Source organism: Melanostigma gelatinosum (assembly GCF_949748355.1).
Source record: "Melanostigma gelatinosum genome assembly, chromosome: 19".
In the NCBI taxonomy this organism is placed as follows: Eukaryota; Metazoa; Chordata; class Actinopteri; order Perciformes; family Zoarcidae; genus Melanostigma; species Melanostigma gelatinosum.
Genome location: NC_136652.1, coordinates 1,984,362 through 2,009,694, shown reverse-complemented (window position 1 = coordinate 2,009,694; position 25,333 = coordinate 1,984,362). Strand labels below are relative to the sequence as shown.

Here is a 25,333-nt window from a genome sequence, read left to right as displayed (position 1 = left end):
TCACTCACTCACTAATTCTTTCTTCACTTTCTCTCTCTCACTCACTGATTCTTTCTTCTCTCTCTCACTAATTCTTTCCTCTCTCTCTCTTTTCTTGTCTGTCTCTCTGGCATACAGTCATTCAGGTCTTACAGACTTTTAGAGGACCCCCACACACACACACACCCCATTTCAAAATAAAAGCCCCAAAGAGTGAATTCTAATTGAAATGCTTGTGATGAAGCCAGGCATTTAATAACCTCTGTAATTTAATACCACTACTGCTATTACTACCACTACTACTTTTACTTATACGACAACTGCTACTACTACTACTGCTATTCATGCTACTAAAAGTAGTAATACTGCTACAGCTATTAGTATGACTGCTACTCGTACAACTACTGCTACTTCTTCTACTGCCATTACTATTACTACTACTACTACTACTACTACTACTGTGATATTAAATACTACGACCAATACTACAGCTATTACTATGACTACTGATACTACATCTTCTACTACTTCTTCTAATTACTAATACTTCTACTACTAACAATACTTCTACTACAACGACAACTTCTACTACCACTACAAATATCACTACTACTACTACTAGTACTTATTCTAATGCTACTAATACTTCTACTAATAATACTTCAACTGCAACTTATACTGCTACAAATATCACCACTGATGAATTTTTTTAAGCCACAGAAACTGTTCAAATATCAAAATGTTCAGCTCTTTCAGGAGAGGTGTGATATGACTTTTCATATTTGTAATCTTTAAACTTTTTGAATTATTAAGCTTTTTGCAAATTGTTTTTGAATTGGATATCTATTTTCAGCAATGTTTTGCGATTCATTTCAGTTTTCAGCATTCCAATGCATTTTCAGCAGGAAATGCTTTTTCTAGTTATTCATCATCACTTGCATTACAGCTATAGGTTTCCTGCCGTTTCCATAGCCAGTCTCTACAATCCATTATCTAATTTCCTGCATTATCTCAATCCCTCCCATGGATACTCATTTACCCACTTGGAAGGAAAAACAATTATTGGAAACTATACTTGTGCTATTCCTCCTACAATTTATTTTAATAACTTTGGCCATTTCATTCCTTTATTTGGTAGTCTAGAGAGATGACAGGAAATGAGAGATGGGGAATAACATGTGTGAAGCCTGAAACAAGAGTGATGTGTCTAAAGTAAGCTCAACTCAAACAGACAACGGAGTGTAGATCAGTAATCTCAGCAATGGAAGCAGTGCATGGATGCGGTTGCTGTGCTCTGGAGGTATTCCAAACCAAAAGAAAGTGATGCACGCTGGATGTCAGTCGTTGGGCGAAGGAGACAGAGTGAGCACATGGGACAGTTTGATTAGCTGATCCCCTGCTAAGGTTGGGAGCCTCCAAGACAGTGGGAGGGGCGTCACAGACCATGAATGTCCTTTGATACATTTTATTTACAAGGAGAATGGGGACCATTGTACTAAGTTTAATAGCAATTCATCCATCCAGTCAACGTATCCTCAAACAAGGGTTTGTATGATATCTTACGATACGATATCTTACGGTTTCTTGTGTGTTTCCTACGAGCAACACGTGTCAATTTCCACTTTACTTCCGTCTTCACAGAAAACTTAAATAGGTTTAGGAAAAGATTTTCCTTTGAATGTCCAACAACACAAGCGATCAGTGCACCTGTGCATGCCCCTACTTCGGTTTAGGAAAACATTGTGGTTTGGGATAAAATAACTATGGATGTGACGTTACTTCAGTACTGAAGTTAAGTGATAAATAAATCAACTTCTGGTATTACATGGGGCACAAACAGCAGTCTCCTGGGTGAAAGACCTGTGGCTTTATAGTTCCTGGTTCATTTAAACAAATATATTTTGTGGGATATCTACAAATGAAGCTCTTAGCGTAAGTTCAGACAGGAAGACTATACTCTCGCATGCCTAAGCCTACCATACATCTGCATCACTCCTCATGCAGGCACACTCATTATTTCCTTGCTGTTATTGTTCGGGGCTGTCAATCATATCAGCTGTTTAGATCAGCTGGTCTCTCTAGCCAATAGCACAACGACACAAGGACATGGTTAGCCTATCATCTGGCTGCTGTCTCTCTTAAATATGATTGTCTCTCTACCTTCAGTTCGGTCAAGCTGCTGTTACGCAACCCTCCACCTCCCCATCTCCGCCCAATCTTCACAGATTCATCAACTTCATCAACTCATCATTCTATCAACCACCACCACCACCAGTGTCTGGACTCCACGGGGGGTTATCTTGTTGCCACTCAGGACAATCACAACTCGATCACAAATCTCGAAAAGTCTCCTTCCCTGATTCGTCACACTCACTATCACGTGACCCGTACCCGGAAGAAAACAAACAGCGAACAGTGATTCATTTCAACATGGATAACGACAGTTTATTCGATCGACTTCACACTTGGCAGGTGTGTTGTACAGGACCCAAGGAAGTGCAGTGTTTAGAACAGCACTGCGTAGCTGAAATTCTCAGTTTAACTGATCCTCATCTTTCTGTTTGAAACCAAATTCTGCTTGTGTCCAAACATCCCTTTTTTGGAAATGTTTTCTTTTCAGACGCACACATGCTGCATCACTTCTGGCACTAATGACATGCTGTAACCACACTCTACATTCTCCCTTTGTTACAAAGAGAGAACAACTTTTCTCTGTGGGTCAGTGTTTCATGAGTCCTTCTCCTCTGTCTCTCTTGCTGTCTGTTGTTAGTCCTGTACACATTTGCTTTTGTGCGTCCGACCCACTTTTTCCAGCCAGTACAAAAGATGGTTAACATGTGTCAGCTTGTGCAAACAAGTTCCCTGTGCCTTTAAGTACTCCTCTATTTATTCTAGCATGAATGACCTTTTTTGCATGTCAGGTTTATAATTGGCCTATGGCAAACATACAATAACAATTGAATTAGCTGGCCTCCTTCTGTTTAGTTACCACTTGATGGAGATATTATTATTCTATTTCACCACTGTCAAGGCCAATGCAGATTTTATTCTTGGATTTGTGTATTTGTGGCTTTGGCAAAGCGCCTCGCGTCTTTGTGAGTTAACATTAGCAGTGCTAAACAGGACTAGCCAAGTCTTATTATTAGTGCCACTAAAAGTGTCCCCATGCAGTGCAGCAGTACAGTGATACATTTTGCTTGTTCAATCAGCGAAGACAATCTTAATATTTTGAGTATGTGATCTAAATAGTCTACACCAGATATAGCATGGTGGATATATCTATATTAAGCATTTTCATCATGCTCCTGATGATCACCATCACTTGGCATTTATTGTGTGCGTGTGTGTGTGTGTGTGTGTGTGTGTCTCACACTCTCCTCTTTCTCTCTCTCTCTCCATCTTCCTCAATCCCCTTCTCACCCCCCCAGATTGGAAGCAAAGCAGGCAGGCTCATTTCCATGGGAGGGCCTCTCCACAGCAGATAATGGTCCATTCCACTCATTTTGGCTTCCTTTTATTTGTTCACATCAACATCAAAGCCTGTCCGTTTCCTCCGTCGGGGAGCAGGGCTTTAAGTCTTTGACTGATCTGCCTCGTTCACTCAGAGCGCTGCCCTGGTGATGTCCGTCCCTCATTGCCTGTGCAGCAAACACACACTTACAAAGGCGTTCACACATACATGATGATACACACACTGACACACAGGGGACAAAAAGCTGCATAGACCCACACGATACATTCATAGCTGGCCTCACATTCAAAACCCATAAATGCTTTCTAACACAGAGTGAATGATGTTCTTCCCAGCATTTGTTATGCTCTCACTTAGTTGCTTTATGTATTTCAGGTCTTTGCTGTCTAAAGAGGGGTGTTTTGCCTCAAAATGTCCCTTTATTGATTGTATTTAGTGCTATTATTTGGCACCATTGCCACATTTGACACTGTGGGAGAGCGACCCTCCTATCCACAATATACCATAGGACAAGTAGCTTTAAGTCGGATTTGAGCTGTTTAGGTGAGATGTATTTCTTGAGCTCTTTCCAGTAGCAATACATCCTATTGTTTCCTCTGACAGACACAATTTCTCATCCATGGAAAACTTGTGCGTGAGAGAGCGTGTTGTGTTGCTCTGGCAAACATGAGCTATCTTCACCATTTGTAGGGGTTGCAAAATGGGAGGCGCTATTTCAGGTGCCCCCGGTTTTAAAAAGTCCCATTCGTTTTTCCCATTGACAATGTTACGTGGTTCACAGATTGAGCATTTCTCTGGCTTGGATCGGCACGAAACTCGAAATGAATCATCCGCACAAATTGTTTTTGAAAATATTTGGTTCTTTCATAAGAAGTCAAAGGTACAAGCTTGTGTAGCTACATAAAACTTCAGGGGAGAAGTTAACTTCATCTTTAAGGGTGCATTTCAGCAAGAAACATCGAACCACAGCGCTTCAGATTCTGCTAACAGTGAGCCAGAGCTAAAGACTATAGCCAGGAGAAAACTTAGAATACAATCTGCAGTTTCCATCAAATCACTTTTCAATTCTGGATCCATTTTCAGTAATTAGTACACACTGTGCTGTGATTCAGTATAAAGACTGAGATAGTCCACACAGGGGCTGTGAGGGGGGGGGGGGGGGGGAAGAGGTGGATGAGCCAAACAAAGCTGTTTGTGTCCTGTGAGAAACTAAAATTTAGTACAACACTAAAAGTGTCGTCAGTCGTGAAGTCGTCAGTCGCTAATGACGTGAATCGTTAGTGTCATTAGTCATGTGAGTTGCGAGTCACAGGACTCGTTTGTCACTCGGTAGTCCACAATCGTCAGTCAGTAACATCAACCATGCTCTTTTCCTAAACCAACAAAATAAACTTCTGATAGGAGATTCCTTAAGACCAGGCTGATTAATTAGGACAGGGGTTGCTGTTTCTACAAGTGTTTTTTAAATTTTTTCTTCAGAGAATATCGTCAGATTTACTTAACATAGAAACACAATACTCTCCCAGACAATGCAACAACCCTCTGGGTTTATGTTATAGCCGCCAGTTTTAATTATTTCACTTCTGTTTCTGAGAAATCGTGTTTTTTTCTGTCAGTTTGGCATAACAGACTAAATATTAAAATTAAATATTCAATCAGTGTGGCCAGTGCACCTGCGCATGCCCCTACTGGGCTAGGTTTAGTCAAGGATCATGTTTTGAGTTAAAATAAGTACACAAGTGGTGTTACTTAAGTACAGAAGTTAAATGACAAAAAAAGTTGTACGTTGACTTCTGGTTTTCACACTGGACATGAACAGTGGTCTCCTAAAGGACATTCTGTGTTTTTCGACAACACGTTTTCATTACTGATCAGACGATGGGAGCTCCTTCTCTCGGCTTTCTTTAGAAGTCAACCTCTTCAGCTCTGTTTTACTTGGCCCCTAATCTCTTCTTTTCAGTATTCTGTTTCTTCCTCTCTCTTACACTATATTCTGTCTGCCTGGATATCTGTCCTCTCTCTGCCTTCCTTTCTCTGTCGGCCCGTTTCTCTTTGCCCGTCATCTGACCACCGCCCATTTCATCCCCTGCGTCTCTTGACACTGCTCCTAATTACAGAACACACAGGGGCCATGAGCACGGACCTCCAGCCGACGCCTGTCTATCCATTCATCCCCTCCCCTATGTCGCTATCGCTCCATCTCTGCCCTCCTTCTCTCACTGTTGTCGGTCAAAAGTTGCTTTGTGTGGGACCCGTTATGCGAACAAAGGCAGCAGGCTGCAGCGGTGCTCAGAAAGGTCACAGTGATGTATGGCCATCGGCGTTGCCGCCAGGGTCAGGCCTGCCTCAATAGGGACGCACTCAACACTCACACAGCCAAAAGCATTATGGCATTTTGAAAGAAATGCATGTTGTCTTGGCTCTGCTTAAAGGGGAATACCACTCAATGTTCTTATGGTAAAGTAGGGTTGATTGGGTGTTGAAAACTTCCCCAGCCGGAAACCAAACTCACAAAATTGTCTCCTTAAAGTGTCACTTTTGTTGTAGATTGAGTTTGTAAGCTTATATAAAAGTTACATATTACATCAAAACTAGCAGTACAAGTTGGAAATATTCCACACAGAAAAGTACTCAAAGAGTTGTGATGGTCATCCTTTACTTTGTCCAGAACTACATCTGTTGAGATGTTACATAAAATGTTTATCACTTGTTTCTGAATCCTGTCTCCAATAATAACGTACCCCTAACATTCTCTGCCAAACACTCTTTCATGGAAACCTTTTTGTTGACTGGAATATTTTCTGACAATGCTGTTTTCCTCCAAAGGAGTTAAGGGTGGATAGTGGTGTTGGCATTTTAAATCTGATGCTTTACAGTGTGCTAGGAGCATCAATTGACAAGTGTCAAATAAGGCGTCATTCAACACTTTCAGTGCGTTTGGGCCTTTACAGTGGCTATGTGTTTCAAGCCACTCAATTAAAAATGCACTTTTGTCGAAGTTTCCAAATTCCTTAGATTCTGACTAAGCTCTCTCTGGGACACTGCTGGGGCCTAACAGAGCTTGTGTTTAGATGAAATTGAACAGCGTGTAGGAAGACGAGCTGTTTAAAGTGTCCGCATTCATTGTCCTTTCTCTTGTGAATGGGTTTCTGTGTTGTGTGCTCACTGAGTGATATTTGTGTTAGACTGTAAGGCTTGTATCGGGGCTCTGGAGGACCAAGAAAATGGAATCCCATTAGTGTTCTATTCAGCCTGTGTCTCTGGGTTTGTATACAGACGCTATCTGAGCTGGGAGATTTGCCCCTCTGTGGCGTGTCTTGTACTCTGTGAGCCTGTGCATGAGTAGCATGTCAAACTAGCCTGCTACGTTGGAGCGGGCTCAGTTGCATTACTGTAAATTGTGTGTGTGGCTATGTGGCACAGATACCGCATGCAACACACAGAGGCAGCCTTGACCCTGTGAGTCGTACATCCGTCGGGCTCCTGTTGCAGACGCTGCGCCTCTTGGTCATTACAGCATTCACATGTTAGATTTATGCCGCTGCCTGATGTTTCATGGCTTTATAAAAGGAGATGAAAGTGGATTTCAATGGCTGGAAGGAGAGAGGGAGGGAGGAGTGTGAGTGTAAGACGAAAAGAAAAAAAGAATAGAAGACAGAATCCAGTGATGTCCTTTGCATGATGCCTTGTCATTAAATGAAAGCTTTTCATGAGCCAGCAGGGAAATGGAACAATTGCTTTCTAAAATGAAGTAACTCTTGTGTAAAAATAAGCAGGACACATAAGCAGATACATTTTTTAAATTGTCACGGGTGACATCACGAGTAGTTAGAGGCTAAACAGAGATTGACACATACACACGCGTACACAACCCCCACCCCAGCCCCACTCCACTTTACCCGGCTCCAAACGGCAGATGGAAGGCTTCATTACTGCTGCAGCTCTGGGAATGACAGACACATACAAACACACGCTGCTAAGAAAAATTTAAAATAAAACCACTGGTTGTGCCCTGCACAGTTTCCCCACCATTAAACATACTGTACCTGTACAGTAGATGGAGATGTGAAAGCTGTGACTCATAAATGTAGCGCACATGTACAATTCCCTTCTGAACACACACACTCACACACACGTAACTCTTGCAATACAGCCATCATGCCATGTCTCTGCAATATGATAAGCTCATTGGTTTTGTTTATTGTTTGTCTCCCGGCACTGGGAGGCCTTTTTACACACACACACACACACACACACACACACACACACACACATAAGCACACACGCTCACATTCGCAGGCGCTCCAAATTGTTCGATTAAGTGGGTCATCCTCTCCTACAGTCTCTTGAAAGAGAAATGAGCTTTTTTTTGTGGGTTTCTAGCCGAGAGGCAATCGCACCCTTCCATGGTTTTGGCTGCACCTTTTAAGAGTATTTATGGAAATGACAGTACAGCACTCTGGAGGGCTGCACACTGCTTGGTTGCTTAATGTGTGTGTTGCATGTGTATCCATGTGTGCATGTGTGTATATGCACAGGGAGCATTTAGTTGTTGTGTGAATATCAGCTGGCGTCTGCAGTAGTGCACAACTAATGATGTGTATGTCTAAGTGTTTGGTCTGTGGTTGGTTATTTATTCACTGGGCGATGAGCTGGGTCTGTATTACTTGAATAGGACTGAGCCGCGACACCGCCACTGCACATTTGGCAGGAGTGCACCGAGGCTGACCTGTCACTGTGAATGAAGGCCAAATATCTTACAGCCCATCCACTTTGGCTGTCTGAGAGAGAGACACTGAGGGGGAAGGTAAAAGCGAGAGGGAGCTGAAGTGTCCATCTCTTTCTCTATCTGTCCGTCTGTCTCTTTGGACAGCTCTGCAGCGATCCAGTCAGATTAGTCAGATCAGTTGTTGGACTGTTTCGCCTCCAACAACCACAGCTGCACAGGAAACGATGCTGTCTGAAATAAATAGGCTTCAAATGAAGTGATGGTTGATGGTCAATGGTATATTTCTCATGGTTGGCCATGGTGAAGGCACCTGAGACATATGGGTACGGGAATACAGTATAGAGCCAACAGATGACCACAATGACAGAAAACATTGTTGATGGGTATGTAGGCTACACATCATCTGGAAGGATAAATTGATCAAATGTTGCCCTAAATAAACAATACAGAAAGCAATAATATTTTTGGAATTTTTTTTGTTTTGTACATAAGAATGCAGAATAATTCTATGAACACGCGAGTTAACTCTGGCTTGCGAGTTCTGTTGGCTTGTTTTTTTTCCATAATGGCTGAAGAAATTAAGAGCTTCTCCTGAAGTGCAGTCACTCACTCTCCAAGAACACAAGAGTTACTTGAGAGAGTTAACATTAACCAATGGGTACATATTAGGAGACTAGACAGGAGCTCCGGAGAGGATGCCTGGCTAGTGAGCAAGCTAGCTTGTCCATCTCCAGAGCTGGCTGGTTAGCTATCTTGTCTCCAGCGGTCCCCCCCTTCTCTCCTCCCAGTGAAGTAGTGTCCTAGTGGAGAAGAAGAAGGCAGAGGGAACGTAGACCCAGCTCTGTCGCTAGCCACCAGCCTGCAGTTGGGCTCATTTTCTGAAACCAGTGTAACATTAGCATGAAAGGATGGTGGAATTAGCAAGGTAACTAGCTAACTGGCCAGCTGCTAAATGGGCAGAATTTAACAAAAATATGCTTCATCCACATTCTGCTGTTACACTGTGGGAAAACACATTATCATCACCATATAAGCGATGACTTTTTTAGGATCATTTTCAGTGTTGCATAGCCAGCATTGTGCTGAATAGCTTGCTAATTCCACCATGTTTTGATGCTACATTGATGCTACATTAACAAAATTAACAAAATGAATCCTGAAAATCAGCCCAACAGCGGGCCATCTCTTCATCTCTCTGATAGTTTAGTCTATAAGCAACATTTCTCTCGATCGCTCTAAGAATTTAGCCAGCTGCTTTGCAGCAGCAATAATGACTGAGGAGGTTAGACTATTTGCAACATTTTTCTCCGTCTCTGAAATACTTCACCGATATTTTTGCTCGCTAAAGCCTGTAGAATAACAGTTTATCATCTCAATTATATGCTATATCGATTCTGGAACCTGACAACAAGCAGGATAGCATTTTTGATGTATAACTTTAGAATAGAATATATACTATCTTGATCCCTTTAAGGGGGAAATTTGACCACTGCATTTGACCCATCCCTGTATAAAGGGAGCAGTGGGCTGCCATTGATCGGCACCCGGGGAGCCGGGGCTCAGTGTATTGCTCAGGTACACTTCGACACGTGACACATCCCAGTCGGGGATCGAGCCGTTGACCTTCCGGTTCCCAGACGACCTCTTAACCCAGTGCGCCACGGTCACCCCCAATCATTTTAGCCCACTACTCTGAGCTGATGTGTGTTTGTCTCCAATCTTTGCTTTGTTTGGCCTTCAGCGAACACAGTGACGTAATCATGTCGTTGGCTGTAAAAGGGTCGATAGTCAGTGTTATTACGGCATCATCAGTTCAGATATTACATTCAGTTAATAATTGCTGGGTAATAAAATGATGTAATGTAATTTCACTATCCAGGTTTTACTACATTTTCCAATACATTTAAAGGGCTATTTTGCCATTTCATTATAATCAATATTATTACGAGTATAAGTACCATTATTTTGTCATTTCAATTGATCCTTTGTCTAGTGAGCATTTGTGCAAAGCTGTAACACACAGTTTTTTGCTTTTTCCCATCACATTATACATATGTCCTGAATTCACACAAATTGAGTCATTGTACATACTTTGCTTACTCATATTCTTAATAGTACCTTATTTGGTTGTTTTTCTTCTTTGAAGGTACTACACTCACACACTGGCTAACAGCTAGCCTAAATATTGTTCCAAGGAAATGTTATCATAGTTACATCATAACCGTTTCATAAATCGTTGTCATTTTGCAAATATCTATACTAATCCATCACCTGCCACAGAGACAGGACAGATAAATTTCATCTCGACCAGGTTGTCAAAAGTGGACAACAATACAGGTGGTGAAGTGACAAAGATGTATTGGCTGTCCCAAGAAGGCCGATGCATATTTTAGGTGTTTATGCCCTTGTCTGCTTGATAGGTGCCAAATAATTCGATAATTGTCGTCACATAGTATCATAACCTGTATCATAAGAGTTGTTGCTTATATTAGATTCTGAAATCCCATATTATTCAATGACAGTAAAACATTTTCATTCAAAATACAATATAATCACAATGTCAAAATCAAAATGTGACATGTGTAACATTTAGTGGCATCTAGTGGATTATAGTAAATACCCCTCAGTTTACCCCTCACTTTTCCAAGCATGTTCAACTGGAGCAACTCTCACTTCACCTGCTCTCTTCATCACAGCGGCCTACCTGCGTGCGGTTGGTGTGTGTGTGCATGTTTGTTTGTGTCTCTGTGTGTGTGTAGTTGGAGGAGCTCAAGCCTGTTTAATGCCGAGTTTTGGTAAGCATCCCTACCTTCAGATAACGTAAAACGTGAATTGTTCTCTCGAGCCAGTGTTTGTTAGTGTTTGTCTGTTCTGGGCTGCTGTAGAAACATGCCGGTGCAACATGGCGGACTCTGTGGAAGACGACCCGCTCCCTATGTAGATATAAATGGCCTTTTCTAAGATCACGAAAACACTGCAAACTTAGTTTTAGGTAACATAGTTATGGGCAACATATTCCACTTCCGCCAATTAATCCCCCCAAATGTTACACACTGTTCCTTTAAGTAAGCATTACGCCCCAGTTTCAACCAACAATATCATGACATCCATCAATCAATCTGCAACTTTTAGTGATGCGGAAGGTGTGTGTGGAGCCACAGTCCTCTGAGCTCGGAATCACGCTACATTCTAAGCCCACCCACTTTTTAGCAGTCCAATCAAATACAAAGAATTGAAATTGAAATCCCACTTGTACCAGTCCACCCCTCAAATGTTCTGTTCCAGTGGTTAATAGTCACAGTATTGAAGTTAAAGACACTCTAACTTCTGTTTCACTGGGACATCTTTGATGTGTTAACAATGTATTTATGTTTCTGTTTGTTAAGGATAGCAACTGTAAAACCCTTGTGGGTGACTTCATTGTCTACCAGGAAACAATGTAGGTGGTCATAATGTAGGTGGTTTGATCCCATCATACTGTGTGAGAAATACCAGCATGTACTTTTGAAATTTTTGGAAAGCATCTGTGCAGGATGAGACTTTATGGTGTATGATATTCATATAGCCGAGTAAAGTTGTGTGTGTGTGTGTGTGTGTGTGTGTGTGTGTGTACCTTTTGCTGCATACGTCTGCACTCTAGCAGCAAGGTTGACATGAAGCTGAGAAGCAGTGTGAAGGGCGCAGCACCTCAGGAGGAATGACACAACACATGCGCACACACACTCATATACAGTACACACAAATACACCTCCTCTCCTTTCTTTTCTTCTCTCTCTTTGATGACTCATCCCACCCAGGAACAGCGAGTGAGGGAGGAGAGAGACAGAGGAGACGGATGGGAGTGTGCAAGGGACGACACCCCAGTGGAGAGGGAAAGACTAGTTTATAGATTCACAGAGGGAACATATGGCACAAAACATTTTCTTATTGACCTTTTATTTCAATGCTATGCTAATCCGATTGTGTGTCATTGTAAAAGTTATTCACAGCCGTTTATTCCCAGCAAACAGCAATATGATTCTCATCTGTCCCCAAATGATTCCCGTAACATTTTCTTTTTGTTTTAAAACCCTTTTTCTTCTTTGCGTTGCAGCATTCAGCTATGAACAACGGAAATCCCTCTAACCAGCTCAGCAGCACGCTGAGCTCCGCTCCAGTCTGTCCTGCTGCTCTGCTCATTTGATATCTGTCAGAGAGATCCCAAACTTCTATGCTTTCCAGGTCTGTATCACTGTGCATCACAGACTGTAGACCCAATTCTTAACTCTCTCCAAATCCCACAGTCTCTAAGTCTTTATCTTATGGCGTGAGGGTATTTGAGGAGGTAGATAGACTCCTGAGCAGCAGGGATGTTTTCACAAAGAGGTGATTCTACTGCGCTGAAGGAGGTTCGCTATTGCGCTGGCTGGTTTGCAGAGGATATGTCTGTATTGCTGACTGCTGCAAAGTCCAGAGATAGTTGAGTGGTCAGGTCCCATGTGCACGTAGAGCAACATGCAGCTTATGCCCCTAGTGCACCATTAATATATCCTTACTGTACTTTTAAGGGCACTAGGTTGCTCATTGGTTAGCTATATCTGATAGAAAGGTCCCACATCTGACTAGAGTTAGACCGATCTTTTTTTCAAATTTGATATCAGACGGTATTGCATCGCTCATGTAATGATAAAATGCTTTTTATTTATATTTCACGTATGCCCTCCAGCCCTGTGAGTTCTGTGAAGAGAGCCCAGCCCAACAGGAGGCTTTGCTTGTCAGGCCCTGAGCGTGCTGAGTGTGTACTTGTCGGCGTGCGTACGTCCTTGTGTCAGTTTGTCTGCTCCAGTGCACGCAGTGTTGTACTTATGTGTCTGAGCGCAGCACCAACTCCAGCTGCAGCGAGATTTATAATATTGCACGCCGGTGTGAGTGTGAATGTGGATTCTGTCGCCCACTGGGCCTCACACACATTTCAAAATAAACGGCTTCCACCGAGGATTACTATCGATCCGTGTGGGGCTCTCAGATGCATTTGGAAAGAGAGAGAGAGACAGACAGAGTGCACAACTTCCTCTCTCTCTCTCGCTCGCTCCCTCTCTCTCTTAGTCTTCTGAGGAATGTTTTGTGTCTGCCTGTCTGCAGAAAAAGTGTTAGGGATGATTTGAAAACACAGTCCACTGAAGTGTTACATTGACAAACCACTGCTAGCTGTCTTTCAGACGTATGAAACAAAGTGTGTGTGTGTGTGTGTGTGAGTGTGAGGAAGAGAGGGAATGGTAAAAGAAGAGAGGGAGACTGTAACACCCCCCTCTCACTTATTTCCCTCTCTGAAGTAAGTCAAAATATCTTTTGCTTGTCAGACTTCAGGGAGAGATGCGGTGAGAAACAAATCGGAGAAACACATGGGGACACATGGGGAGAGGAAATAAAGAGGCTGTTTGATTGACAGCCAATAGGCCTGCCTGTTTCCTGTCACACACATGATTGCTGACCCACCCCTCTGCCCGGCTGAGGCCTCTGGGTAGACAAGCTATAGATGGCAGCCCCATTTAAAGAATGAAGGATCATGAATGGGTGGACGCCTCCCAGGCCGCTCACTGTCTCTGGGCTGTGCGCACGTGTCTGTGTGTGCGTATTGCATGCGTACATGAGAATGTTAGATTCAGCATTTTACCCCATTTCACCCCGTTACGCTGAGCCTTAATCTGTCTCTCTTATTAATACCTCTGCAGTTTGTTTTTAGCATGTCCAGCTGGACGAGAACACAAAACTGTTGTTGACAGTTTGCTGCCTTATACGGCGTCTCTACGTCACTCCTCCGCATTCCAAATATGGTAACTTCCGTTCATTGGCTGCAAAAAAAAACACCATGGTGACCAAGATCCAAAATCGTGGAACTCGAGGCTTCAAAACGGAAGTCCACAAACCAATACAGCCTGGGTTGTAGTTGTATATCTTCAAAATTTAACACACCAATGGTCTAAAATCATCAGGGCTGTGTGGGTGTGGTTTCATCATTTGGCTGACAGTGGGCTCGGAACCATCAACACAAAATTGCAATCAGCATTTGACAACTGACCCCGGCCCACTTGAAACCAGTGACAAGAGCACAGACAAAATGTAACTCGCACAATATATTGTATTCACGTTAAAAAGTTGACTGACAAGATATTTTTTGTTGCCGTTAAGAAACAAATCTGCCCGAAAATCGCATCGTGTTTGTTGACACGTCCACCAGCCCCACCTAACTAATGTGCATAATTGAGATAGCAGTCACAGTGTTACTACCAGGTGAAACGCAAAGGCCCACGATCAGATGCTGTTATTTAAATAACTTATCCAGATACAGACTGCATGTTTAAATGGTATATTACTCATTCAGCTAGCCTGAGTGCTGGATCTGATTAACAGCTGAATTTGACCCAACTCTTCACCCTCAAAGCCAAATCTGCAATATCTGCAGCCTTACTTGGGCTCACATTTGGTCATCTGGCACCAGAACACAGCGGCAATCAGCCAGACTTTGATACAGTTTTTTTACAGTTTCTTGTGGACCCTAAAAATCGCCACATATTTCTGAGGTTAACCGCACTACCTGGACTCTCTGCCTCACTCTTTCACTCCCTCTCTGTTGTCCCTCATTCATTCCTCCTCTCCTCTTCCTCTCCTCTCCTCCTCTGTTTTGTGGGGCTCAGAGATAAGATCTCCTTCAATGGCAAACTTTGGGAGACATCTTAAAGATCCCCACTGTCACTTCAGCTTAATGCAGCCCTCTGGGCTCTCAGTACACACACACACGCACACACGCACACACACACACACACGCACACACAGCCTCCCACTAATAATAGGGGCAGGGAGAGGCAATCTGGATTCGAGGACTCGTAAACACACTTCTCTCTCCCAACAATTCTCTTTGATCTTTATCAAACAAAACAGTTTCCTTGGTGTATTTTGTGCTTCCATCTCTCTACTTGAACAAGCTCGGTGTACTTTTCCCACTTCGATTTCCCCACCCATAAATAAAATGAAAGCACATTTGGATTTCCTGACTGTGGGCTTTAGGCCCTTCACTGCCACGTCTGTCAGAACCATTAATTCAGAAGTGTGCAAGCAAGTTCTGCATAACTGTTTCTTGGGGCAACATGTTTACATCTCAAAACAGTTCATTTGCATTTCTAATCAAATTGGGTTTATTTTTAGCAAGGCGCTGGGATAGTAGACAAGCAGTACTAGAGTTTTTGAAGGAATTGAATGGATCATCAGAGCACCTTTTCACCTCAAACAGCAGTCAGCAAAGCTGTGCAGCGCTACTCTGGTTGTCTAACTAAGAATGAGTTCAAGCTTTCCTGTTAAGGGTTCCCACTTCCTGTGTTCCAGGGAAAAAAAATCATGTCCTTCAGTTTCTGGATCCCATGGTCCATAATGATCTAATCTCTGTCTCCTATAGGCGGGCAGTTGCTATGGCAACCTGATGACGCTCTGAGAAAGGACGAGAGGTTGAAAAGGGAGGGAGGTGTAGTGAGATGAGGAAAAAGGTGGCTGCACTAAAGATTGAGTATATTTAAGTCGATGAGTCACTCGGTTGAAAAAAAGAAGCTATATGCCATTACTCACAGTTGCAGTCTTTGATTGTGCTTCACACAGACATTCAGTTTAGAAACTACAGTATGTTGGAAGTGGGTGAAGGGGAGTCCTAGGCGTTTGTGCATGTGTGTCGGTGATGCTGACCATAGATGGATTTTCACTCACAATATACAGGAAGTGGTTTTAAAGGCTGCTTGACTAGATCCTGACTTCAGCACAGACAACGTTAAAATAATGGTTAACTATCTGAACAAATGGGTCAGACAGAACTCAGACGTGATCATGTGCAGAGGACATGTCCCCTCCATGCTCCATCTATAATGGCTCCTACACCGTTGCATGTCTCTCTGCCTCTGCACCGGCCCTGTACCCTGCTGTTGCCATAGCGACCACTCGGGTACAGACTCAAAACAACTTACTGACAAAAACCTACATTTTACCTTTGGATGTTAACAGCTCCATATGAGCCTTAGATGAATATAACAGCAGCTATCTGTGGCAATAGATGATATAGCTTATAGTATTTTACAATTATGTTTGTGGTATCTGGAAAGTTATGTGCCGCCAATGTATCATTTGCATGCACTGAAAACCCTGCTAAAGCATTTGATGTGATTTAGGATATTAGTTTTCATGAGTTTGCTTTATTGTATTTTGGTGGTAGGAGAGTGTATGTTGTGTATGCATACTCCAAAATAGACTTTGTCTAATAAGTCTTCTTCTTTTGGTTCTGGTTCTTTGTCCTTAATAAACAGCTCCTATTTGACTTGTTCTATTTTTGTTTGTTTTGTTATTATGGTTAGAAAGAGCTATAGATGCAATAATGCCCCAAAAATGTGTGAATCGTCTTGTCAAAATAATAGACGATCTTTGTTTGTACCTTCCGTATACACTGGCATTCTTTCTGTGAAAGCTGGCGCTAGGACCCAGGGCGGGCGCTTGGGGAAGTCCTCTGCTGCTGGCGGGGCAAGGCAGAGCACACCGAAACACACACGTCCACGCACACAATCATACACTAACACACACTCGCTGAGCTCTTCTCCGACAGAGGAGAGAGAGCGCGAGCGCAGAGAGAGGGATAAACAGAGGGAGAGAGAGAGAGAGAGACTATAGGAACGCAGCGGCTTGTGTGTGCGTGCGTGCGCGCGCGCGTGTGTGCGTGTGTGTGTGTGTGAAGGTACGCTCGCTCGGTGGTAGAAACGACTGGCGGGGCGGATATGGAGGGGCTCGGGAAAAACGCTGGGAACTGACCGAGCACCGAGACGAAGAGAGGGTCAGAGAGAGAAGAGAGAGAAAGGACGGACGGACAGCACGGAAGGAAGGAAGGAAAGGAGGAGAGGAGGAGAGATAGAAGTCTGACAGAGGAGCGGAAGACTGTGAAGAACGGGCTCGTCTGGAACACAGAAGGATCCTAAGGTGACTTTATGGGGCTTTCATGGCTGTACGCAGGTCCGTCAGAGGTGTGTGTGTGTGTGCGGGGTGTTGACATGTGCTGCATGGCTCGGCACTTAAAGGGAAGAGTGTAGGTAGGCGTGTGTGTGTAAGGGGTAGGCAAATGTGTGTGTAGCAGCCTATATATATATATATATATATATATATATATATATATATATATATATATATATATATATATATATATATATATATATATATATATATATATATATATATATATATATATATATATACACGTGTGTGTGTGTGACAGATAGTTTTTAGGGTTGTTTTTCCACAAGCTATAAAAGGGCTAAAGTGTGTAAGCGAGCTGAGCTGACCGCCGTAAACTGGAGTGAAGGGATCAAAAGGAGTGGATACTTTTAAGGGAACAGCGTGATCCCATTCCAACACACACACCCACACGCACGCACACACACGCACACACATACACAGGTAGGCTACTTGAAGTTGAGCTAGAGGAAAGGCGGAGGTAACGTAACTCTTTTAAGAGTCCATTTTGAACCCCTTTCCTTCACTCTGTGTGTGTGTGTGTGTGTGTGTGTGTGTGTGTGTGTGTGTGTGTGTGTGTGTGTGTGTGTGTGTGTGTGTGTAAACACAGTTTTCGGTGCAGCAGGTATCACACACAGACTTTGGTAGGTTTCCAAAGCACCATAGACTGGATCTTTTAGTTTTCTTGGTTGACACTGAGGCTGGATCGCTTTAGTGTTTGTGCATTTGTATGTGTGTGTGTGTGTGCGCATGTGTATATGTGTGTGCCATATACGGCAAACAGGTTGAGGGGAGGCAGATCTGATCAGACGCACAGCAACAGAGGAGAGCGTGGCACAGGCTGAGCAGCAGCACATTGGATTACACACACACCAATACACACACACACACACACACAAACTCTGTGGCCAGCAGAACAGCTGGGAGAAGTGTGTGTGTGTGTGTGTGTGTGTGTGTGTGTGTGTGTGTGTGTGCCTGAAAGCGTTTCACATAATGCATGCCTCTGCCTTTGCACGAGCAGGACTGTTTGCTTGTCTATTATCTTTTGCTGCTGTGTGTGTATGTGTATGTGTGTGGTGTGTGTGTGTGTGTGTGTGTGTGAGAGAGAGATAGTGTGTGTACCCAATTGAGGCTGTGTAAATATGTATGTGCAGGGAAAGAATGTTCTGTCGTCTCTTCAGACAGACGCTGTGTGTGAGTCTACCCTACCTCCCCTGGTCTGAAGACAGTAGGTGGAGGAGGGTTAAGGGGGGGCAGGAGGGAGGAAGAGCGATCAGATGACCGAGAGTAAAGCAGATGAGAAGATTCATCCAGCAGCAAGGGATGAAACAGACGAGAGAGGAAGGAGAGGATGATGGAGATTTTAGTACAGCAGGAGGATGGAAAGAAAGCGGAGGAGACGGAGTGAAGGAGACAGGGGCCGACATGCTCTCTCCAGGAGTGCTCGGAGTGCTGCTCATTCATAATTCACCTCCATGCCAAACGTTCATTCACATATTGACCCCCCATGGCTGCGCTCAATGGAGTTCTCGCCCCTCCACCTCTCCCTGTCTCTCAATGGACACCCCTGCGGTGTAACGTTCAGTTAGCCCGCTTCTTTTTCACTTTGGAGACAGCTGAGTTTCTCAGAGGAAGCCCGCGCTGTTTTTGTCCGTTACGGCTCTTTTGACGCCGGGAGTTTTTCGGCTCTGATGTGAGATTGAATTGTTTAAATTGAATATTGAATTCAGACTCGGCCCTAGACACAGATAATCGGTATGGATGGCTCAGTGGGTTAGTGCTCTCAGAACAACTGATGTTAGTCTGATTCCCTCAACACAGCCACAACAGTCCATAATGGATCTATAATTCACGTGTGAATGAATTGACAAGTCTGTTTAGAATAAAAGCACAGACGCCAGCGCATGATTTATTCAGTGTAAATACTAAAAAATGGCTGTTTTAATATTTCTGACTGTATTAGCCGTGCCTTGAGCTACACCATAACCCACCACTGTGCTGTGGTCAGCTGGAGCCCATGAGCCATATGGCAGAGTTTAAAATGCAAAGTCAGAAAAAAGTGTACTGCAGAGGTAGGGGTGCAACAGATCACAAACCTCACAGTTCGGTTCGGATCATGGTTCTTGAGTCACGGTTCGGATCATTTTTCGGATCAACAAAGAAAGGGGGAGGAGTCAAATATAACTTTGCTTTCTATTTGTTAATTAAAGAACTTCAAGAACACTTAAAGCAAAGAACTTTGGGCTATACAGTCTTGCATAAAAACAAAAAATTGAAGATGTCCAATTTGAAACAAAATCAAATAAATAAATAAAACATTCAAATATACTCAATTCTGTTAAGTTTAAGTGCAACATGAGGTATGTTGATACTCTCATCCTTTGATCAATATTGAAAGAAAGAAGCAGCCAGTGAGCTAGCTTTCACTGTTCAGACTGAACTGCTAGACAACAACTTGGGTCTAAGTTTACTTCCTGTCAGGTTATGTCATTCAAATACGCAATAATGTTACATTACTGTGACATTATTTTCAAAAATATGAGAATATCTACATTGTCTGGGGAGAGGGTAGACCTTTCTGTGGTGACTGGAATATTACTATTGGGCCTGTGTAGCTTCCACTCTACTGCTTCTGTCAGCACTTGCGCCAGGTGTGTGTCTGTGTGACTCTCACAGAGGGGGCGTGTCTTCAGCATGAATCCCACTCCGCCGTGATGAAGTGAGCGGTCACAGTCACGTAGCTCTCTGTTGCCCTGGAGGTCCACCCGTCTGTGGTGATGGCAACAAAGGATGCCTTAGATCAGCGGTTCCCAAACTTTTTAGGCCGCGCACCCCCTTCTACATCCCGACCGGGTTCGCGCACCCCCCCCCCCCCTTAATAAAAAAAAGAAAAAAAGAAGCAACAGAGCCTTTTAAGCCTTCATAGCCGCATAAGAATCGGACCAATGAGAGAACAGTTTGCTCGCGCGTGGCATTTGTTTACAAGATTTAGTCCGCTGTTAAATGTTGCAGTGTGAACACGAACCGAACAAAGGAGCAACTGCAACAAAGCAAACGAACTGAAGGTGTGAAAACGCCCTGAAACACTGCAACAAAGTTTCAATAACTTTCAGTGACACAAGGCGTCACTTTTAAAGAGCAATACGGATGCGAGGACACACGCTCAGAGGCAGATTATCACATTTAATTTACAATTAATGAGCGACTAATGTAGCCAGGATGTCTTCGGACAAAGCATCGATGCGGCGCGACACAGTGTTGTTGGACACCGGGATCATGTCCAACTTTTTTGCTTCTTTCTCCCCAATCATACATTCCACCATCTCTCTGGCAGCTGGCGAGCTCACGTCTTCGGCGATTGTGTGCGGTAGCCCCTTTCTCGCTATTCTGTAACCAGATATGAAGCCCGTAGTGCGTCATTTATAGACCCAACACATGAATGAGACTCCAGTTGTTTTTGGCTGTTTTGTAACTCCTCCAATTTGGATATAAACAATGTAAGGGGCTTTTGACTTGCACTGGCATGCTTGGTGTTCAGGTGGCGACGTAAATAAGAGCTTCAGACTGTTAGCCAGAACCTCACTGCACACCACGCACTGTGGCTTTGGGCAATCTGCGTTGCCAATCCAAGTGAAGCCCAGACACACATACTTTTCATCATATTTCCTCTTTTTTTCCCAGTCTGATGCTCACCCTCGTTTCCTCTTTTTTCACCTTGACTCCGCGATGGGCCGATGTGCTCCCGATTTGTCTGTGCTATCCCTTCCTCCTTTCCGGTCTCCTCCGTCTCATCTTCCTCTGACTCTGGCTCGATTTCTTCTCCCGGTCTCTCCCCAACGCACCTCTCCGTTCCCCTCGCCTCCGATTCCTCTCTCTCTCTCTGTCCCTCTCCTCTTTTACGACTGATAGCTTCAGATGTCCCACCTGACAGTTTTTAAATTAAAATTACATTTTTTTTTAAATATTTAATATTATTACACCATCAGACCGCCATTACACTTTTCCTCTCGCGCACCCCCTAGAGGCAGCTCGCGCACCCCCAGGGGTGCGCGCACGCCACTTTGGGAATCCCTGCCTTAGATAATTCGTCCACAATCCTGATCTTTTCCTTTTCATAGAGGCCGTGAACGATCTTCATACTGAAGTGGGTGCGTGAGGGGATTTCATAGCGTGGCTCAAGCACTTTAACCAGATTTTGAAATCCTTTGTTTTCCACACAGTATGGCCTCGTGTCTGCAGCAAAAAAGACCCCAATAGATGCTGTAATAGCTTTAGCCCGGTCTGATTCTGCCACAAGTGCTTTCTTAAATACCGCGATGATACCTTGTTGTTGTTGTTGTTGTGCCTTGGCCCCTGTCGCTGACAGACCTGGATGGTGGCGCTTCATATGTGTGGACATGCCCGATGTATTACCGTTGTCATGTCTTTCTCTTTAAACAGCGGCTCCATACCGTAACTGTTTCGTCCACCACGCTCATCCCATCATTATAAGTTACAGGGAAGACAAAATGCTCCCAAACTTGCGACTTAAATGACGCCGGGGCTTCTCAAGTTGCTCCGCTCGCCATGACTTTCACCGTTAAATGCTTCTAACACGCTCCGTTCACGTGAACACACTACTGCTTTATACCTGTTCACTGACACTTTGCATTGATATTAGGGGACTTGTTACTTGAAAAGGAACAACAGCAGCAGTAAAAAAAAATAAAATACTCAATTAATCCGCAGTTCACAAGTGTGCCGTACCATGGGTTGTGATCCGAACCGATCATGGATCGATCCGAGATCCGTTACACCACTATGCAGAGGTATGTCCAGCTCAAAGGTAAACACTAAAGAAGTACAGCTTATCAGCAAAAGTACATAATATACTGACTGTTTTAGTTGTTTATGTCCGATGGACTGGTAGCATGTTTACTCAGTGAGAAGAGGATATAGAAGGTACAGTGTTGACATTGTATCTCTGACTGTCTCTGCTAAAAGGGTCAAGTTGTTGTTATGAGGTCATATAGTACGACGAGTTCCTACAGCTGCAGTCATGTAAAGATACAGCATCTATAGTAGGAGAGTGAGACACATCATCTATACATACAGAGTGAGATACAGCATCTATACAGAGTGAGATACAGCATCTATAGTAGGAGAGTGAGACACAGCATCTATACATACAGAGTGAGACACAGCATCTACAGTAGGAGAGTGAGATACAGCATCTACACATACAGAGTGAGATACAGCATCTATACATACAGAGTGAGACACAGCATCTACAGTAGGAGAGTGAGATACAGCATCTACACATACAGAGTGAGATACAGCATCTATACATACAGAGTGAGACACAGCATCTACAGTAGGAGAGTGAGATACAGCATCTACACATACAGAGTGAGACACAGCATCTACAGTAGGAGAGTGAGATACAGCATCTACACATACAGAGTGAGATACAGCATCTATAGTAGGAGAGTGAGATACAGCATCTATAGTAGGAGAGTGAGATACAGCATCTATAGTAAGAGAGTGAGATTCAGCATCTATAGTAAGAGAGTGAGATTCAGCATCTATAGTAGGAGAGTGAGACATACGGAGTGAAGTACAGCATCTATACACACAATAGTGAGATACAGCATCTATAGTAGGAGAGTAAGATATAGCATCTATACATACAGAGTGAGATACAGCATCTATAGTAGGAGAGTAAGATATAGCATCTATACATACAGAGTGAGATACAGCATCTATAGTAGGAGAGTAAGATAGAGCATCTACACATACAGAGTGAGGTACAGCATCCATAGTGGAAGAGTAAGGTACAGCATCTATACAGAGTGAGATACAGTCTCTATACAGAGTGAGATACAGTATCTATACAGAGTGAGGTACAGTCTCTATACAGAGTGAGATACAGTATCTATACAGAGTGAGGTACAGTATCTATACAGAGTGAGGCACAGGATCTATACAGAGTGAGATACAGCGTCTATACAGAGTGAGGTACAGCATCTATACAGAGTGAGATACAGTATCTATACAGAGTGAGATACAGTATCTATACAGAGTGAGATACAGCATCTATACAGAGTGAGATACAGCATCTATACAGAGTGAGATACAGCATCTATACAGAGTGAGATACAGCATCTATACAGAGTGAGATACAGCATCTATACAGAGTGAGATACAGCATCTATACAGAGTGAGGTACAGCATCTATACAGAGAGTGAGGTACAGCATCTATACAGAGTGAGATACAGCATCTATACAGAGTGAGATACAGCATCTATACAGAGTGAGATACAGCATCTATACAGAGAGTGAGGTACAGCATCTATACAGAGTGAGATACAGCATCTATACAGAGTGAGATACAGCATCTATACAGAGTGAGATACAGCATATATACAGAGTGAGATACAGCATCTATACAGAGTGAGATACAGCATCTATACAGAGTGAGATACAGCATCTATACAGAGTGAGATACAGCATCTATACAGAGTGAGATACAGCATCTATACAGAGTGAGATACAGCATCTATACAGAGTGAGATACAGCATCTATACAGAGTGAGATACAGCATCTATACAGAGTGAGATACAGCATCTATACAGAGTGAGATACAGCATCTATACAGAGTGAGATACAGCATCTATACAGAGTGAGATACAGCATCTATACAGAGTGAGATACAGTATCTATACAGAGTGAGATACAGCATCTATACAGAGTGAGATACAGCATCTATACAGAGTGAGATACAGTATCTATACAGAGAGTGAGGTACGTCTGTCTCAGTACAGTGAGTTGTGGCGCTGCCACTGTCGTTCAAGGGTTTGTTTCCCAGTGGAACCAAGTCTACTAATTATAGTTAAACTAATTAAAGGCATGGTCCACCCCCCTAAAGAGAAAGATTATTAAAGCAACTTCATTCATTAACCCTTTTTTATCGGTTAATGAAAACGTGACTTGAGATAGCTCCAAAATAAGAACATCCAAGGCATTATTAGGTGACTGTTTGTTAGCCTTACCTTTCACTGGCCTGGCTAGCTTGTCTACTTGTAACAGAAGAAGAGGATCAATGAAGGAGACACTTTTAACGAAACATATTCCAGCAACTCAGCAACTCAACAGAATGAGTGTCTGGATAAATATCAGCTAGTTATCTGATATTTATCCAGATCTAAAAGTAGTTTTTAATAATCAGTTCAGAATTAAATGTATCCATTGTAATTTAAAGGTGCAACGTGTAATGCCTAGCCACCTGCTCCAAATAGGGGGCAGCATTTCACCTCTACTAATTGGGTCCATACAGTCATATTCAAAACACTATCTGCCTACTTACAGCAGGGCAAGAATATGAAAATAATCAACCAACTGCTGAAACTCTGAGAGCCGGTCAAAATAACACTACTATGTTGTAATCTTCACATGTGGCATCGGCATATAGTTTTAAGTTCGCCAAATGTGTGCTGAGTCTAACCTGCATAACGGCAGCAACAGAAGGTTTGCTGATACGAACATTCTAATTCCTACCTACGAAGCTTCCATTAGTCGGCTGCACAACACCAGACCTGTTGCTCCAAGTTAGAGCGGGTTGTCTTTCAATCGGAACATCAGCGGTTCAATGTTGATGTGTACTTGGGCAAGACAGTTAACCCCAAATTGCTCCCGAAGGCTGTGCCATCAGTCTATGGATGGGTGTGAATGACATGTAGTGTTAAAACGCCAAGTCCATTTACCATTTCGAATTGCTGAACAAATCAGAGATGTCAATCAGAGGTCTGGAACCAGCATACCAATCGTGGTCATTCAGCAGTAAACATGCTAGCAGATTAGCTTGTTAGCGGTAGAACTAGCTGGGCTACCTCATGTGACCCTCACCTTGTAGGACAGTTAGCATCACGCTGGTTCCCTCCACAAAAAGACAATGGGTTGTTTCCTTTGGATTTTGGATTATTGCCGAAAACAAGCTCTGTGGCAAACAAACGTTTATGAAATGTACATGTTTTGTTCAGCAAGACAATCTTCACAAATATATATTTTTATGATTTTTAAAGGGTGAATGCAATCAACAAAAGTGAAAAGCAAACATAAGGTTATAAACAAACGACACCACGATCACGTGACTTCCCGTCA

The 25,333-nt window shown here is 43.2% G+C and overlaps 1 protein-coding gene across 2 annotated transcripts in view; it reads left to right on the top strand.

Moving 5' to 3' along the window:
• The first annotated feature begins 16,806 nt into the window (after positions 1–16,806).
• ches1 (checkpoint suppressor 1) overlaps positions 16,807–25,333 on the top strand; it is a 65,913-nt gene continuing 57,386 nt past the window's right edge. For both annotated transcript variants that reach the window (XM_079291227.1, XM_079291228.1), the window contains exon 1: positions 16,807–17,162. The gene's annotated coding sequence lies outside the window, so the exon portion shown is untranslated. The remainder of the gene's footprint in view (positions 17,163–25,333) is intronic.